The following is a 15,045-nucleotide window of genomic DNA, read 5'->3' as shown; positions in this document are numbered from 1 at the left end:
TTTAACAATCATTTGCTTAAATATTCCTCCTGTCTCCTTTCCTTCTTGGGCTGCCCTTTTATTTATCTTGGTGAAGTTGATGTCATCACACAGGTCTCTGAGGTTCTGTTTATTTTTATTTTTTTCATTCTCTCATCCTCTCTGTTGTTTAGGCTGGATAATCTCAATCTATTTCTCTTCAAGTCCACTGATTCATCTCTGATTCTGTTTCTTTTTCTTCTGTCAGTTCAAATTTCACACTTCAAAATTTGAGCCTTTCTGGTGGAATTTTCATTTCAGTTATTGTACTTTTCAATTCCAGAATAAACTTATGGTTTATCTTTTATAATTTCTACTTCTTTATTAATATTCTCTATTTGAGAAAACATCTTTCTCATACTTTTCTGTAATCCTTTAGTATTAGTCCTTTAGTTCTTTAAACATACATACAACAGCTGATTTAAATCTTTGTCTAGGCAATTCAGTGTCTGTATTTCCACTTTTTTCCTGTGTATGAGCCATAACTTCCTGTTTCTTTGTGTGTGTTATAATTTTTATGTTGAAAATGGACATTTAAGATAATATAATAAAGCAACTGTGGAAATCTAGAAATCCAAGGATTTATTGTTGTTGCTACTGTCGTGTGTTTGTTGAATGACTTTCCAAACTAATTCTGTAAGGTTTATATATTTTACTGTATGTGGTCACCAAAGTCTCTGGGTAGCTTGGTGATAAGTTGGAAATTAGTCAGTGATTTCCTTCAAGGACTTCAACTAGTTAATCTTGCTGAGGGTCTCTGTGTGTGTGTATGTGTGCGTGTGTGTGCGTGTACGCATGTGTGTATGCATGTGGGTTGAGGTATATTTTCAACCTCAGTCAGGGAGTTTTTATTACGTAAAAAAATGAATTACTTTTTATACCATATACCTTCTGTGTCTTAAGTTGAAAGCAGTGTACAAATTCTTAAAATGTTTTTAAACAGCAAAAATAAACACTGCTTCTTTTTAGTCTATACATTGCCTTTGTGTTCTAATTTTTAAAAAATGGCTGTCTTACTATACTCAGACATCTCAAGGACCATGTGGCAATGCTTACAAACACCTTCTTTCTCTAGCAAAATACTTGCTGTTCACGGAAGTAAATGTGTCATGTTTACATTAGACTTAGAGAGTAAGTAACTGGGTCGGCAGAAGTCTTGAACAGATTGTCTGCTTATATATTATTGTTAGCATAAAAAGTGCTATAGTGAAACACGCTCCCAACAATTCACTGTAATTCTGCAATATGCCTTTCAGCATGTGGAGTGCTGATGCTTCAGAATGTTTTAAAATGTTCTGTTGCATTTGATGTCTTTTTGTGTATACCCCAAAGCATAATTTAATGTTTAATACTCTTCAAATTAACAAAAATTCTGAAGAGAATATGAAAAGCATCTATAAAGGCTTACTTCATCTAATCTACGATTAAAGGGTTCTAAAGGAAACTCATTATTAGAATTTGGGGCACAGTGTTCATGTTTTTTTTCAAACATTTTAGCATGCTATTTTTCATAGTAAAACACATATTTAATGCATGAAAGCTATTGACTCTTGGGGTTTTTTATATGAGGAACTAAGAGGGAGAATGCCTTCCTCAAAATAAAGCATATCACAAATACAAGCATGATACTTAAATTAGCATAAATATTTATGATTTGTGTTCCTAATTTGCATAATTAGTAATGTCTAATTTAATTGGCACATTTGAACTGAAATCAAAATTTCACAGCGGCTATAAGTATTATCAGTAGGATTCTACAAAGGTTTCTAAACCTCACACAAGAGTTTGTGCTTTAAGCTGAAAAAGCTAATAGCTATCTAAAGAATGCTTCTCTGAGAAATCAAAATGTTACTTCAAAATCTCTTTGTATAGTAGAGAATAATGAGGGAAGAATCTAACATTTGTGGAAGAACTTCCCTTCTGAACTATATCTTTAACTTTGTTCCCTATTAGACCCCTGTATTTTCTGATTTTCAGCATTGCAGTGACTCCACTGTGTGCTGATCTTCACCATGGGCAATTTAGCTCTTATCACACCATTGTGGCACTGTGCTTTTGCCCGAAATTGGGGGGCAAAGAACTCCTTCCCTGCAGTTTGTGATACACTCTGCCATGGGGAAATCTAAGAGGTATCCCTAGTGCCTTGCATTTTACAAGGACTTCATGAATATGATCTCTTAATCCTGTTTACAGTTTCTCTTTCTCTCCTTACAGGATTCCATATTTGTCAAAAGAGACCAAGCTGAGAATTGAATGCAGGCATACTCTTTATTTTCCAATCTTTCTCACTGGCCACTTGATCATTAAAACCTATTTCCTCTTCCTTGAGCCAAAACAAAGAAATAGAACCCCCAAAAATAAAAAATCAAACTAACAAATAAATACATCAACTGAAATAATTTCCCTTAGGCCAATCTCAAAAGCTCAGTAAAAATGCCTAGACACTTTTGAATCACAATAGTGGACACAGTCTAGGCTCAAACTGAGATATTTTTCTCTATATATTCTGCCAACAAGACAGCAGCCCAACCTTCATGGCCAACTCCCAGCTTCATGAACCCATTCCTCTGAACCCCTTCCTCTGAGTTTCAGCACCAACCAGGCGAGGCTCTCTGCAGAGGCTCTGCACGGTCCTTCCTCTAGGCATTTTAAGTTCTGATAACTCCCACTTCTTTTTTTTAGCCTTTGAGTGGCAACTACTTCCTGGGGTTGCTTATCTGTTTTATCTCAGTGTCTCCTTTCTGCTTTTTCAATTTTTTAGGTTGGAAGGCATCACCAATTCAATAGACATGAATTTTGGCAAACTCTGAGAGATAGTGAAGGACAGGGAGGCCTGGTGTGCTGCAGTCCATGGGGTTGCAAAGAGTCAGACAACCACTTAGTGACTGAAAAACAACAAATATATAGTCAATCTTTCATTTCATTAACTTGGTGTCATTTCTGTTTTCCTGACTGGCCCCTGGCTGTACCAATGTGGGGACACCTTGAGACTGATAGGAGACAGGAATCATTGCCTCTGCCAGTTTGAGAGACTTTTGCTGAGACAACACCAATGAAACAGGAAGCAAACAGGAAGGAGCAAGCCCTTTCTTCAGACCCAACCTTCCTGCCTTCCTCTAACATCTTCTACTGGCTGAGCCCAGCAGGGAGCCAGATGGCCAGGGAGAAACGTGCTTTGCAGTCTCAGCCCAGCATCACAAAACAGAGTAGAAAGCGTGGATTTGGAGCTGAAAGATAATTGCTTTATAATTGGTACACATAGTTGTGACAACTGCTTTTAAATATTAGTGACCTCAACTGGATTTCTGACAATATTAGAAAATCAATGTATTATGTTACTCACTAGGACAAGAGGCATTCCACGGTATAAAAAATAAAAAAACTAATTTTTTTTGGATCTTGAATAAATATACAGAAATGTACATTATTATTTCATTACTAACTTTCATTTAGCAAAAATTATATATGAACATATACTTTTCTAGATAATTTGACAGTTCTATAATCTAAAACTAAGGATCAGAAAGTAGTAAAAATGGAGTTGTAGAACTTAGCTGTAACATACTATGGAAAGACTTGAAAGTGCATATGAACTCTGAACAGCACAGTTATAGCACTGGACTCATAATACTATCATGTTTTAATCTTTGTTTTAAAAATATTTTTTATTTTACTCAACCCACTGGTTAAATTAACACTTTTTCCTTTAGGAGTGTTGAACTGCATCTTTTCACTCATTTGCTCACTCAAAAAGTATTTATTGTGTACTTATGAGTCTGAAAAAGTGCAGGGTATTAAGGATATAGTAGCAAGAGAAAAAAAAAATCAGGATGTTTCCTGTGTTAAATGTCTAAAAATAGACATTAAGCAAGTAATATAATAAAACTGCTGAGTTATATTTTTTTATAATTTTAATTTATCTATTTTTGACTGAACTGGGTCTTTGTTGCTATACAAAGATGGACTTTCTCTAGTTGTAGTGAGTATGGTCTACTCTTTGTTGCAGTACTTAGATTTCTTGGCTTAAACTTTCTACAATGAAGTCTGCGCACTGTTGTGGCTTCTCTTGTTGCGAAGCACAGGCTCTAGGTGTCTGAGGGCTTCAGTAGTTGTGGCTCATGGGCTCTAGAGCATGGGTCCACTAGTTGTAGGTACATGGGCTCAGCTGCTCCTCAGCATGTGGGATCTTCCAAGACCAGGGATTGAACCTGCATCCCCTCCATTGGCAGGCAGGCAGATTCGCAATCAGCGGACCACCAGGGAAGTTCCGAGGTTGACAATACATTAACCTACAGCTTGCACCAAAATTTGTCTTAGGCAAAAGACTCTTCCCCTTTGAAAAATAATTTGAGGAAAAATTTCACCTCCACTTATCCTCAGCCACCATCATCATGGACCTCCATGAAGGCTAAAACCAAGGCTCAAGAGAAAAGGGCAGAAAAGATCTGCTGCAGAGACATCTGGGAAGAGGGCCTGGCCTAAGGTTGTCCAGAGTAACCTGGATTGGGAGCTAGTGACCAAAACTAAGCATATATTTCAGATGAAATAACTCTGAGCACTCCTAGGCTGATATTCATTGGCTCGTGTTGGAGGGTCTCCTGTGGAGGCATGGGGTGGCAGGGGCTTACCACAGGGATGGGGGGCTGGCAGCGGCAACCTGGGAAGGTCCTCGTTGGCGTAAGGCCTGAGCTTTATTATAAGGAAAAGTTGTGAGTTTATAGCCCACATATCTATGTCTATGGAGTAGGAGGAGGTCTTCCTCATCTCCAAGGAGCAAGGTTTAAGTTGAAACCTGCAGGGGGAATAGGTATTGGTATTGAAAAAGAGATGGAACGTGGAAGAGAATGAAGGAGGAACATGGGGCAATGTGAGTGAAGTGAGGAGTCGAGAGAACTGGGAATGGAGAAGAGGATTCCGTCATATTCAATGACAATATTATTTTCTCTAGATTGACCTCTCCTACAGTTTTATATTATTTTTCCTAATTCATTTTGTATCTCTGGTTTCTAATGAAAGGCTTATCAAATGGTAAGTGTTCAATAAATGAATGAAAAATATATGAATCTAATGTGTTTTTTCTTTTCCCAAAATACTGAACCTCACTGATTGTTCTGGTGACCAAGATTCCAACGATTAGATACTTAAACCTGAAGGTTTAGGCATCTGGTTTTAGAAAGCCCAGTTTAAAATTCAAAGGTCTCATGCCCTAAAAAGAAATAATATCTTGACTCGTATTCATTCAATAAGATAAAAATTGAGATAATGTTAGCATTTTAGGATTCATGACAGTATTTAGAAGTTTAGGATCTCAAAGGGGAAATCAGATGTTTTGGCTTTACCTAAAAAACTCAAATATAAAATATCAATATTATTTGCTAGTTCTCTAAAATACAATTTAAAGAACATTGTATCTAATTCATTGAATATTTTTGCACTTTAAATGAACATAGAAATAGACAGCTGTATTCTGTATGTGAACTTTTCTAATAAAATCCTTAAAAATGTTAGAGTGAGACGTTACTCTATAAATATAATAAGAAGAACATGAATTTACCACAGATCTTTATGATCAAATTTCTAATTAGACTAAAGAAAGTAGCACAAACACATAATAACCAACAAAACAAAAATATTAAAAAGCAAAAAAAATCAAGTGCTTTAGTTCAACTCCCAAGTTCTTAACTAGAGTAAGTAATAAGAAAGAAGAAAGTAAAGAAGGAAGGAATGAAGGAAGGCAAGGAAGAAAAGATAACATATTCCTGTCACCTAGTATCATAGTAAAATGGTAAAATGAAGTCAAATAGATGTGAAAAAGTCAGATGATGAGCAATTAATTATCCATTCACAAAGTAAAAATAGAGATCATAATTTTCTATAGTTAAATTTTTTTAAAAAATTTCTGAGAATAAAAGAGAATCCTGATAAATACATCAAATAATAATAGTCTTATTTAACTATGCATGCACAGATATGATTTCTGAGGTTGAGGGGGGATTGAAATTATTAGGAAAATGTGACTTTTTAGGGCTGGACTTGGTGAAATTTTAAAAATGTTTCTAGCTTAAACTTGCTTAATTAAATTTTAGAGGAACAGTTTCTCATGTGAAATTGGACATAGTTAAAATAAAGTGCCCTATTAAATTATTAATGACTATATAGAAAACAATCTTTATCTTCAATTATAGGCTATTGGACTTGGCCAATGGCTTCTACAAATAAAATTATAATAAATTTACAAATAAATAAATAAAGATTCAGGGACAAGAAAATAGGGGAAGCTGGGAAATGGGGAGATTGAGAATATTTTCTGAGAGAGTTTTCCCTCTTATTAGAATTCAAAATTGACTGTAATGTTTGAAGCAAAGAAGAATTTTACTCCCAATTTCAAACATATCATTTAAGAATGAGTCAGGACAATATGTTTAACCTCAATTTTAAAATAAAGATAATGGCCAAAGTAAATAAAACCTTTCTAAAGATTTACTAATTTTTCAGGCAAATTGAGAATTTGTCTCTTTGCGCTCATGTAATAAAGTCTAAAAAACCTTCTTAGACAATTTTTTTGTGTGGAACTTAAATGTTTCTTCTTTTCATCTTGTGGCTAATGTTTTCCTATTATCAAGACTTTGCATGCTTTTAACACCCACCCAACCCATCACATAATTTTTTCTGGGGGTGAGTTCTAAGTGACAAGTACATTGATACAACTGAATCATCCTTCTGCAGGCATGTCTTTGTTATCAGATTGGTTTTCAAGTAGATTTATGCATTTTAAAAGTGCATCCGTTGAGCAAGATTAGTCTTTTCAAGATATGACATTTATCCTAGCAATGGGTGATAGAATTTTACACTTCAGACATGTGAAACAAACCAGATAGTAAGCTGTCATATTGTTAAGTAGTTCCTTTATTTCTGGTTATCAGATTAATCCACCAAAACGAAGCTGAAAGAGTGTTATCATGAAAGTATATTGAATTTGGGCCAAGTTTCCACCCTCCTCTAATGCTAGGATTTTCCAATAACCAAACCAAGTTAGGTCTTGCCTTAATATGAAAGAGAATTCAGAAAAGCTGACAACTGAGAGGTAAAGTGAAGAAGCAAGCAGTTGATGCTTTCTTGCATTTCTATGGCAAGTATAAAAAAACCTTCCAAAGAAAACCATGAAAATATACAAGAAAAGTTGAAAGTTGCTTTTTATCATGTAATTTTAGGAAATATGCCATATTACTATATGAAAATAATCATATTAAATTATATTCCTAACCATGATGTTCCATAAGCATATAATGTTGCTGTTCAGTTGTTAACTTGTGTCCGACTCTTTGCGACCCTGTGAACTGCAGCACACCAGATTTCCCTGTCCGTCATTATATCCTGGAGTTTGCTCAAACTCATGTCCAGTGAGTCAGTGATGCCATCCAACCATCTCATCCTCTGTCAGCATCAGTCCTTCAAAACACATATTACTAACATAATAAAGACATGTAACTAAATAAAGATCCAAAATGTTATTGCTGGGAAAAACTGTTGACAACCTAAATCTAATGAGTGTTTTCTAAGGGATATAAAGAATTTGTGGACTTTTAGAAATCTAAGGGTCACATTCTACCTTATAGTACAATGGTGTGAAAAACTCCAGACATGTTTTATGAGCTTTTAAGGAAGTGAAGTATGACTTCCCTCAAGTAAGCAGCAGAGGGTTCAGGTAAAGAAAATGAAATGCTTTGACTTGGAGTTTAACCAGGATGTGGAGACATGAGCACACCTTCCTCTTGAAGTAGTATGTAATCTTTAACAAATAGAAATGTGTAGGTGGCTCAGATCTTACTTATTTTTCAGAAAATAACTCTCTTTTGCTTGGTGGAAAAATAAAACCATTATGTATATCTGTGGGCCTTTGGAAAGTTCTCTCCCTCACCTCCACACAAATTCTTCAGATCTCCTTTTCTATCCATTTCTTCCAACTTCTCACCTCCCACTACGTCCTCCCGTGTAACTCTTGGGTATGTGTTGCAATGTTATGCAAAAATATATGGTGAAGAATCGAGCCCATTTAGAATTTTCCCATTAAATTGTTACATTTTCAAAGTTATGGAGTGCCTGAAGTGCCTTTAGCACTGCGTCTTAACAGCCCTCCTCCAAAGCATCGCATCGACTTTCTGATTCTTCCCTTCTCTTCTGGCTAATCTGTCAACTTCCAGTTGCATTTTTGGTTCAAGGTCCCAACCATCTTCCTGAAGGTCAAAATGCTTTATTATGTCTGGCTAAATTTCTTTACTGATTCTGTTTTTTCTTATTCCATAGTTTCTCTCCTGGTTAATTCCCCATTTACATCTCTATTACTTTCTTTCAGTCTCTATTATTTGCTTAAAATATTTCTTGCTTTAGCTTGCTATTTGATTAAAAATTGAATCACAAACCAGAGTTGCATGAGCTTTTGAAAAGACAACTAGTGTAATCTCTTCCCAAATGAAGAAATATTTTATAGTTTTTCCAATAGGATATTCTCTATAATAGGAAATTCACTATCTCTTAAGGCATTTCATTCTATTCCTGAAAAACTGTTTAAACTGTTCTCATCAGATACATGTACACGTATGGCTAGGTCACTTTGCTGTGTGCCTGAATCTATCACAGCATTGTTGATCGGCTATACTCCAATAAAAAATTAAAAACTGGAAAAGAGAATTAATCCAAAAAAATTGTCTTTGCATTCAACTGAAACTTTCCTCCTTGTGAAGTCTTCCCTTCTAGGGCAACCCAAAATAAATTGATTCCATTACCCATAGGGAAGTTCTTAATGTATTTTATAATAGCATTTATAACTTCCTTTGGCCTCCTCTTCTCTAGGCTAATCAGTTCCAAGCTATTTAGCCATTTTTTTTTTCTTATGGTGTGGTATTCATTCTCTTACATTATCTTGGTCCATAACTCGTGTGTGTGTGTGTCTGTCTGTCTTTCTCTCTCTCTCTTTCTCTCTCAGTCTTTATGCCCTCCAGGCAAAGTCATCCTATTCCCATAGTTCCCTTTCACTGAGTTCTGAGAAAGCATTTATTTCAATATTTACAATTATTTGATTATTTAGCATAATTTTAGTATTCTGTCTAATGTCCAAACTGGTATACATTGCTTATAAGCAATTTTAGAACAGAGACTATGTTGTTTCTTACATTGCATTTGTATAACAGATATTAAAAGGCAGAGAGAAATGGGCACATTTTTTAATTCTAAAACCGTTATCAGGGAATTCTCTGGTGGCCTGTTGGTTAGGATTCTGAACTATCTTTTTTTAAAATTTTAATTGGAGGCTAATTACTTTACAATATTGTGGTGGTTTTTGCCATACATTGACATGAATCCTCCATGGGTGTACATCCTGAACCCCCCTCCCACCTCTCTTCGCATCCCATCCCTCAGGGTCATCCCAGTGCACCAGCTCCGAGCACCCTGTCTCATGCATCGAACCTGGACTGGTGATCTGTTTCACATATGATAATATACATGTTTCAAGGCCATCCTCTCAAATCATCCCACCCTCACCTTCTCCCACAGAGTTCAAAAGTCTGTTCTTTACATCTGTGTCTCTTTTGCTGTCTCGCATATAGGGTCATCGTTACCATCTTTCTAAATTCCATATATATGCATTAATATACTATATTCGTGTTTTTCTTTCTGACTTACTTCACTCTGTATAATAGGCTCCAGTTTCATCCACCTCATTAGAACTGATTCAAATGCATTCTTTTTAATAGCTGAGTAATATTTCATGGTGTATATGTACCACAGCTTTCTCATCCATTTGTCTACTGATGGGCATCTAGGTTGCTTCCATGTCCTGGCTATTATAAACAGTGCTGCGATGAACATTGGGGTGCACGTGTCTCTTTCAGTTCTGGTTTCCTTGGTGTGTATGCCCAGAAGTGGGATTGCTGGGTCATATGTCAGTTCTATTTCCAGTTTTTTAAGAAATCTCCACACTGTTCTCCATAGCAGCTGTACTAGTTTGCATTCCCACCAACAGTGTAAGAGGGTTCCCTTTTCTCCACACCCTCTCCAGCATTTATTGCTTGTAGACTTTTGGATAGCAGCCATCCTGACTGGCGTGTAATGGTACCTCATTGTGGTTTTGATTTGCATTTCTCTGATAATGAGTGATGTTGAGCATCTTTTCATGTGTTTGTCAGCCATCTGTATGTCTTCTTTGGAGAAATGTCTGTTTAGTTCTTTGGCCCATTTTTTGATTAGGTCGCTTATTTTTCTGAAATTGAGCTGCAGGAGTTGCTTGTATATTTTTGAGATTAATTATTTGTCAGTTGCTTCATTTGCTATTATTTTCTTCCATTCTGAAGGCTGTCTTTTCACCTTGCTTATAGTTTCCTTCTTTGTGCAAAAGCTTTTAAGTTTAATTAGGTCCCATTTGTTTATTTTTGCTTTTATTTCCTTTACTCTGGGAAGTGGGTCATAGAGGATTCTGCTATGATTTACATCAGAGAGTGTTTTGCCTATATTTTCCTCTAGGAGTTTTGTAGTTTCTGGTCTTACATTTAGATCTTTAATCCATTTTGAGTTTATTTTATGTGTGGTGTTAGAAAGTGATCTAGTTTCATTCTTTTACAAGTGGTTGACCAGTTTTCCCAGCACCACTTGTTAAAGAGGTTGTCTTTTCTCCATTCTTGCCTCCTTTGTCAAATATAAGGTGTCCATAGGTTCGTGGATTTATCTCTGGGCTTTCTATTCTGTTCCATTGGTCTATATTTTTGTCTTTGTGCCAGTACCATACTGTTTTGTTGACTGTGGCTTTGTAGTAGAGCCTGAAGTCAGGCAGATTGATTCCTCCAGTTCCATTCTTCTTTCTCAAGGTTGCTTTGGCTATTCGAGGTTTTTTGTATTTCCATACAAATTGTGAAATTATTTGTTCTAATTCTCTGAAAAAGGATTCTGAACTTTCACTGCCCTGGCCCAGATTGAATCCCTGGTCAGGGAACTGAGATCCTGCAAGTCACATGTTGAGGCCATAAAAATGAAATAATCATCAAGATAGATGTCAGGATGAGACGTTTCAAACAGCTTTCTACATATGGAAGTCAGCATCTGTAATATAGCTATAATATGTTATAATCTATAAGGCGTTCCTTAAGGAGGGAACAGATCATATCAGCATTAAAGCTAGAATCTTGCTCATATTGTCAGATCTAGTGAAAAACGCTGTATATGTACTTTCTTCTTTTACATTCAAAGATGGCAGGATGACAGATGCTGGGAATTCTGCGGTGGTCCGGTGGTTAGGACTTGGTACTTCACTGCCGGGGCCTGGGTTTGATCCCTGGTCAGGAAACTAAGACCTCACAAGCCATGCAGTGTGGCCAAAAAGAAAATAGACAGATTCTGGTATTGTTAATCAAAAATCATGGAAATGTAAAATAAAACTGGAAGGAAACTTAGAGGTCATGTAGTAAAATCTGTTTAAAACAAACAAAGGTAAAGTGAGTTAGCATAAGACTCACAGTTACTCTTGATTAGTGGGCTGGACAAGACCCAGAGCTCCTACGTGGCAGTTATCTTTTCTCTTGCGGTATGTTGCAAAGGAGTCTTTCCATGCATTTCTCCTTGATGAAGTTTTCTCTAGCCACAGCTTCTGTTGATAAATGAACCACTATACTTAAGTTTCTCTGATACACAAGTTAAATGCTGTCAATTTGTTGTGACATGAAGGACTCCGACCATAGCTCGTAACAATCTAGATTCTTTCAACACTCCCCACTTACCACTTTTCTAGGATGCCTATTGTAAAGTGCAAAAACTGCTTTTAAATATCTCTCCCCTGGGACTACTCCCTCTTTAAACATTAGTACACTCTCAAAAGGTTCTTTACCTGAAGTAGAAAGAGCCAGCCAGAAGGCGAAGTCTCTCTATGTACAAACAGTTCAGAATCCATCAAACCCCTGGATCCAGGGCTGAGAAGAAGAAAGAGGGGCCAATATGAAGCTCAGTGTATGTCTGGCTCTTCCTGTTGGCCTTGCCAGCCAAATTGCACTTTTTAAAAACTATAATTTCCAATATCATTTTCCTCTTAAGCTTTTTATTGGTTTTTTTTTTTGTTTGCTTATATCATCAGCGGCTATGACTTACCTATACTTTCCAGTACATTAGTACAGATATGTGCACACTAATACGTTCTGAGTGTGAGAAAAACATTGCCTAACATTGTGCCTGGTCTAAAACACCTGGAGGGTAACAATTCATTCTTAAAGATTTTACTAAAATTTTAAACTTCTTCCAGAGAATGTTGTGTGTTATTGAAACTAAGACTACTTTAGTGACATGGAAAAGTGGCACCTTGCTTAATTTCTTGCCCTCTTTTTCTTTTGCTACTCAGAAAATGACTTAAGGAATAAAAAGTCTTTGAGGTAAGCCTGGATCAATTATCAACATAATGAAAATGTAATAACATAATAATATTTTTAAAAAATCATAAATGACTCACATTAAATTACTTGGGAAGGGGACATTTCATCAAACGTTTCTTTGTTGAGTTGTGTGTGTTTTTTTTTTTAAATACACATACACTGATGAATAAAACATTTGTTCCTTAATACCTTTCAGGCAATTAATGTGTTGGGTAACACATTAAAGAGTGGAGACTACAGAATTTCATCATATATATTTTAAAATTAGAAAACCGAGGCCTTGTTACACTAGCCTTCCTTAGTAATTGTAGTATAAAATATCAATGAAATGGAATAAAGAGATCTTTTGTGATTATTCATAGAATACCTAGGAAGCAGTTTTCAGAATTGTGGCTTGTGACCAAGAAAAAAATAAGAAAAATCAACCCAAAACACCTTATTTAAAAGGTGTTCATTAAACTCAAACCTTATTTAAAACAGGCCGTCTAAACTTTTATTCTCTGTCATACAAATTATCATAATTGATAGTGCTGAACATTAATCTTATCATTAACATTTTTATGAATTATCAGTCCGTAGGTACATGGAAGTCTTTCTTAAAACATTGAAGCATTTATTGCTATCTCCCAGTGAAACATTTTTAGGTTGATAATTATTCTGGTTATCTGCTGCTACATATCAAATCATCTCAAAATTCATTGGCTCAAAACAAAGATATCATTTATTTTTGTTCAGAAATCTGCCATATGAGTAGGACTGGTGAGGATAGGTTTTCTCTATCCCACTCGGCATCAGCTTGGGCATCTGGAAGGCTGGGGACCAGGATCATCTGGAGCCTCATGGTTGTGGATGCTGGCTGTCATCTGAGACTGCAGCTAAGGCCGATGCTAGAACTCAGATGCATGGTCTTTCCATGTGGCTATTTGACGTCTTTGCAATAAGGAACTAGAGAGCCTCTTGATGAGGTGAAAAAGAAGAGTGAAAAAGTTGATTTAAAACTCAACAATCAAAAAAATAAGTTCATGGCATCTGGTCCCATCACTTCATGGCAAATAGATGGGGAAGCAATGGAAACAATGACAGACTATTTTCTCGGGCTCCAAAATCATTACAGATGGTGACTGCAGCCATTAAATTAAAAGACACTTGCTCCTTGGAAAAAAAGTTATGACAAATTTAGACAGCAATTAAAAAGCAGAGACATTACTTTGCCAACAAAGAGTCCGTATAGCTAAAGCTATGGTTTTTCCAGTAGTCAGGTATGGATGTGAGAGTTAGACCATAAAGAAGGCTGAGCCCTGAAGGACTGATACTTTTGAACCGTGGTGTTGGAGAAGACTCTTGAGAGTCCCTTGGACTGCAACGAGATCAAACCAGTCCATCCTAAAGGAAATCAATCCTGAATATTCACTGGAAGGACTGATGCTGAAGCTGAAGCTCCAATAATTTGGCGAACTGATGTGAAGTGTGGACTCATTAGAAAAGGCCCTGTTGCTGGGAAAGATTGAAGGCAGAAGGAGAAGGGGACGACAGAGAATGAGATGGTTGGATGGCATCATCGACTCAATGGACAAGAGTTTGAGCAAGCTCTGGGAGATGGTAAGAACAGGGAAGCCTGGCGTGCTGTGGTCCATGGGATTGCAAAGAGCCAGACACGACTAAGTGGCCGAACAGCAGCAATAGAGTAAGTGGCTAAGGTCCAAGAATGAGCACCCCAAGGGGACAGGGTGGGAGCTGTGTCACCTCTTATGGCAGGGGAGAAAAGGCATGCAATGCTGCTTCTGCAGTAGTCACAGGTCTAAGCAGTTTTAAGTGGGTTATTTAGCCCCCTATCTCTCAGTTGAGGAGTGCCAGCATTCCATGGTAAGGAAAGTAGTTGGATGGAATATACTGGTGTAGACGTTTTAGGAAAGTATAATCTACCATAGTTGTGATGGGAAACCATTAGGGCTAATTGTTGTTCAGCGTTCTACTTGAAAAGAATTAATGCCTACTCAATTATTTATCTAAACACAAACATGGCTATAAATCCAGTCATATCAGTGTAATTATGTGCATTTCAACCAGAGTCAAAGTAACTCTTGCTTATTTAAATTATACCCTAGAAACAAAAATTAGTATATAAGGGAAAAAAAAAGGAGAAAATGACTAATCACACTGAAACCTTTCCTGGTTCAAGTAAAAATTAGGAGCTAAAAGTCTCCTAAATTATCTTTGGTCAAATTACATAAAAAGTTAATCAGTACAACTGACTTCTCAGTGTGATTTTTTTCAAAACTGCTAACAGATTTTTATGGGATAGTGTGCAAAATCAGTGGCCCAATATAAAGGCAACACCACTGTGTGACTGTCCCATAGCCCAATTTTCCAAGATGATTATCACCTGCAGGCTTACACACATTGAGATGAAGGGAAAAAATGTTTTCCTTATGATTTTCTAACTTGCCTCTCCTAAGAATAAGTATCCCAAATGGCTTAAATCATTTTATTTAAATTATTTCACTCTTGTCTTCTAGTTTTTTCCAGATTTAGGTTCCTTAACAACCCACTGACACCATACCTCATCTACCTTTTCAAAGAAAACAGAGCATGACAAGGCAAGGATGGGGAAATTCCTCAA

This window comes from Dama dama, chromosome 26 (genome assembly GCF_033118175.1).
Source record: "Dama dama isolate Ldn47 chromosome 26, ASM3311817v1, whole genome shotgun sequence".
NCBI lineage: Eukaryota > Metazoa > Chordata > Mammalia > Artiodactyla > Cervidae > Dama > Dama dama.
Note: the sequence above shows the minus strand (reverse complement) of the source record.